This window comes from Marmota marmota, unplaced genomic scaffold, assembly GCF_001458135.2.
Source record: "Marmota marmota marmota unplaced genomic scaffold, marMar, whole genome shotgun sequence".
Classification (NCBI taxonomy): Eukaryota; Metazoa; Chordata; class Mammalia; order Rodentia; family Sciuridae; genus Marmota; species Marmota marmota.
In genome coordinates this window covers 54,117,250-54,122,318 of record NW_026000229.1, presented here as the reverse complement: position 1 = coordinate 54,122,318, position 5,069 = coordinate 54,117,250, and the positions used below count along the sequence as shown (strand labels likewise).

The 5,069-nt window shown below is 39.3% G+C and overlaps 1 pseudogene; it reads right to left on the bottom strand.

The window, feature by feature from the left end:
• LOC125613380 overlaps positions 1–209 on the bottom strand; it is a 7,624-nt pseudogene extending 7,415 nt beyond the window's left edge.
• Between the last annotated feature and the right edge of the window lie 4,860 nt (positions 210–5,069).

Genomic DNA, 5,069 nt, shown 5'->3' with positions numbered 1-5,069 from the left:
CGAGCTGCTGCCTCTGGCCAGCCCCGGGTCCCAGTGGTTCGGGGACCGGGGGGAGGGGGAGAATGAAACAGTGACGCCGAAAGGGGCCAGGCCGGCGCCGCAGACCGAGGAGCCCGGCCGGGGGTTGGGCTACAGGACCGAAGGAGCGGTGCCGCGGGAACTGGGCTCCGGCCCCGCCCGGCCGCCGCCCGTTGCCATGGAAACTGCATCCACAGGTAAGGCGGGAGGGCGCCGCTACCCCGCAAATGGCGTCAGGTACCCCGGTCCCAGTCGGTTCCCTTCTTAACAGCTCTCCTCTGCACCTTCCTGGCGCGTTCTGCCTAAAGGCACCAATCCCAGCCCCGTTTCGCCAAGGGCGACTGCAAATGTGAATGGACTGGTTGAAAACAGCAATTTTAATTTTTTCCAAAGTCTCAGAGAAAGAACGGATGCTACTGATCCCTTTATTTCATTATCTTTATTTCGGTTAAAACATTGTCATCACTGGCAAACTGCAGCATCCTGACTTGCTGGTGCGTCCCGGTACAAGTTTCTCCCTCTTGTCAGGGGCTCAGGGCTGTAGGGCCGTTATGACAGGTTGTGGTGGTTTTCTGGGGCGTGTTTGTGCGCACTGTGCGCGCGGGCCACAGGAGATGCTGACAACAAAGCAGTGAGCTCACCCGCTGCCCCAGGACGCGGCTCGGTGCAGGGCAGCTTTTGTGGCTTTAACTCTCCCCTACCCTTCTCTCCAGGAGTCGCCACACCCGGCTCCTCCCAGTCCTCCCGCCCACACTCCCTTCCCCCATTCCACCCGCCCCCTCCACACCCTCCCCCCTACCACTCGCGCGCAGAAAACAAATCATAAGGAGTGTTTACCTCATTCTGGAGGAACAGCATTGTAAGTGGGTTGGGAGTTGTGTCTGCTCTCACTCAGAACCTAGGTGCTCTAATGTCACCATCTTGCAGGGAGCATTGAAACTTGGAAGCCCGAAATGCAGCGGGCCTGGCTGAGTTGGAGGGTTTGGATGGGGGTGAGTGGACCAGCGACAATTTACCAGCAGTCTGAATCTGCTCCAGCATTTGAAAATTGCCCCGGATTCGATCTCCCTTGGCCTGACTTCCTCCTCGCAACCCAAGCAGACCAGTGTCTGTCAGGACCCCAGGGCTTTGGTGAATTCTAGTCAAAAGAGGCGAGAGGCGCGCACTATGAGCCTGGGCTGCCGGCCTGGTTAGCGCTGTTTCCAGTGAGAGAAGGTGGGGGGTGTTATGTTGTTCTGTTCTCAGAGAAAGCTTTGTTATGGTGGAGTGGGAGTTGTGTAGTTTTGGCAATGTAGCTCTAGAAGGTCTGGAGTGGTGGGTGCTCCCGAAGGAGGAGAAAGGGGGCGGGACTGGCGTGTGTGCTCTAGGCAGCTGTTTTTGGGAAACCCCCTTCTTAAACCACTCCCTCTCAAGGGTTATATGAAGTGCCTCAGGTTGTCTTAACTGCTCTAGTATAAAAGATCTGAGCTGGGGAAAGGAGGTTTGGAGAGTGGGTTTAATAAAATTTGCCAGTGTTCTCAGCAGAAAAGAAAAAGTGGGGACCATATACCAGCAAAAGGAGGAGGAGGAGTGAAAAGTAAAAAGGAAAAGAAAAAGCCTCAAATGCTGAAAATCCCTATCCAGACTCTCTTCAATTTCTATTGAAATGAAGAGAAAGCAAAACTTTTTAAAGAAGATGGCAAATGATAATAGACAAAGGAAGGCAGTTTTTGTCATTACTTTTCTTTGCTGAGGGCAGCTTAGAGTTCAGAATCTTTATCCACTGCAAGATAAATTAATTCTTTATCAACATTGCCTGCCTCTCATTAGTTGAGCAAGGTTAGGTTACTAAGGTAGGGAAGCTAAGTGTCCTGTGTTTAGTAACTTACTATTCACTAAAATGTGTTATTACATAGAAAATGCTTAGTATATTATAAGTGCAACAAATGGACTAATAATATCAAATATGATTCTAAGTTTGGGTGGAGAAGGAGAATGAAGCATATATATATATATATATATATATATATATATATATATATATATATTTGCCTATTTATATAGAAATGTTTTAGTTTATTATTGTTGTTTGAAGAAATTTCTAATATAGTGGCTCATTGGTCAATGTTTTATATCATATATTTCCTATAAAGTAGACTGGATAGCCTTCTATAAGAGAACTGTATGCTAGAAATAATAGCCACATAAATAACCACACCTTGAAAAATCCAAACAAGATCTAGGCCAGCTTCTGTGTCTGTTACTTTGACAGTTCTGTTGATATAAGCAAAGTCAGAAGGTGAATCATCAACTGTATCAGAGATAAAATCCAAAAGTAGCCTATTATGCACACTAATTTACTGTGCATTTTAAAAACTTATTTTTGGTTTATAAGCATAAATTACTTAACTCACTGTGCTGGAGGCTGGGAAGTCTAAGATCAAGGTGCCAACAGATTCAACATCTGGCTCATAAAAAGTTGTCTTTTAGCTTTATGCTCACATGGCCGTAGCTGCTTTATTATTATTTTTAAGAATGGTGCCTTTTGGGACCCTGAGTTAAATAAGAAGTAACTTAGATTTTTGAGTGTAATATACTGTAAATATATTTTGTTTCTTTTTCAGATGGAATATTAAAATGTAAGATAGAATATTGGTGTTTGAAATTTTTTTCTGAAAAACACCACCAGTCTTGCCGCCTGGACAGAAAGTCTGTTATTTATCCTTATACATTGATGTTAATTAAAGTTTACAAAGAAATATTTCCCCAAACATTTCTCAGTAATACCCTGAAATGTGTGTGTGTGTGTGTGTGTGTGTGTGTGTGTGTATATATATATATATATATATATATATATATATATTTGAACATCATTAAAGCTACATTATAAAACCCAATCAGTACTGTGTTTTCAGGTATTCTCATCAATTCTGTCCCTTTGTGGAATGGAAATTTTCTCAACAAAAAGTGACACTGTCTTCTTAAGTTACACTTTGTTATGTATGAAGTTGATAGTGAACTTGTGAAATGATGTTTATAGTCAAGGGAATATTTAATATACCATATGTAGGCTACAACATGTTCAACTTGTTAATCACAAAACACTGCCATCATCTAATAATTCTCCAAAAGACATTAAAAACCACTGTTTTGTTTTCTCATAAAGTTATTTTATTCCTGGAAACTATTCAAAAGGAGCATACAATAATAAAAAGGATAGAAGAATGGCTCTTTGTTTAAAGAAAGAATTTAAAATAGAACATTTGAACAAAATGAAAATGGTAAGAAGTTAACTCATTGCCTGCTTTGGAAATTGGCTAATTGATTGCTTCATGCATGCATGCTTCATGCATGGAAGGCAAAATAAAGAACAGGTTGGTGAATTGTCAGGAGAAATTAGTCTAATGTAGTTTGCTCCAGTAATATTGGCTATGGATAATCTGACTTAAGTATCTAGATAATTGCAAAACAAATTTGCATTACTTCAACCTCAGAGTTTGTAAATTTGTAATTTTCAAATGCTAAATGTGATGTGCTCTTGGAAAAGCTGTTCTTAGTCTATCATTCTTTCAGTAGCATTGAGAATGTTTTATGTATCCCCAGTTTAATATAATAAATCTATAGAACTATGATGCATTACTGATCATCATCTTCATTTGGAGACTGAATTGACTGTCTTTTTTTTTTTTTGGATGTGTTTGATAGATGTATAAACATTTTTATTTGGAATATTTTCCAGTATAATCCCCTTTATAAGGTGTAAATTCCAATCTTTGTTTTCTATTATCTTGAAATGGGAAGAAATACTATACTTTTCTTTGGCAATTTATTAAAGAATATAAGAGAAAAAAGCTTGGAAACCTAATGTAATGTATTTATCTGGACATAGTCTCTGTATACAATCAGTAACATTTATGGCAATAAATATAGTATATTCCCCTTAATATAGGGAATTCAAGTTAGGTTAAACTAAAAGTTAGAAACATTATATATCTTAAAATACATTGAAAAATAGATCTTATCAAGGCTTTCAGCTTAATTTTCTCTTCATGAACAAACCATTCCAGGAACCCACCCCGATCATTGCTCCTCAGATACACTGAAGGCTTTCCTGCCCCCATCACTTTTCATCTCTTTTCCCCCATGAACTTCTAATTCGGAGAGATTTTTGGCAGAGTTGTTGATTATCTTGCCCATTATACTGTCTATCCTGGATAGCATGGATTACAGAGAGTTTTTGTTATCTGTAAAGTGAGAAACCACTGCAGTTCAATTCAACTTAGTAAACATTTATTGAATGCCTCCTTTGTAAAAGGATCTTTTCTAAATATAGGTTACAGATTCCTAGAACATGTGTACCTTTCTATTTCACATTAGTCTATAGTTTAGTCAAACCGTTTCTTTTGTGTCATTTTTCAGCTTCCTCATTCCCAAGTCATTACTGAAAATTTTACTATAATAAGGTCATTATATTATAAAACCCCAAGAGCAGAAGAGCATGAGTTAGTTTTCTGAGGTGGACACAGATAAATAAACATGAACATTGCTTGCTCAGACTGAACTGTGGAAAATAAAACTATTTCTCTTTCTTTCCCTCTATTATCTCTCATTCTGTGCTTCGTTAGAGAATATTATTCCAAGATCTTTGCCTTTATTAGTATTGATATGATTTTACAATTTAAAATCATGTCAATAGTAACTAATAGAACTTTGTAAAAGGTACTGGGAAATGTGGAGAGCAATGAAAGAAAATATATAGTTCAAGAGATTAATGTATCTATTTTTTTCTTTTTTATGGTGCTGAGGATTGAACCTAGGGCCTTGTGCATATGAGGCAAGCACTCTATCAACTGAGCTATGTCCCCAGCCCTAAGAGATTAATGTATCTACATACAAATGCTCTCTACTAAAGCCAACATAAAGGACATGGTCAAAAAAAAAAAAAATAAAAGATAACCAGTTTTTAAGGGCAAAGAGAAGAGAAAGACATGAAGGAGAAGTCACTGTCTGTGACAGCAGTGATCATGTAGGAGAAAAGAGAGGGAAGAGCATCTTAATTCATGTTTCACCTA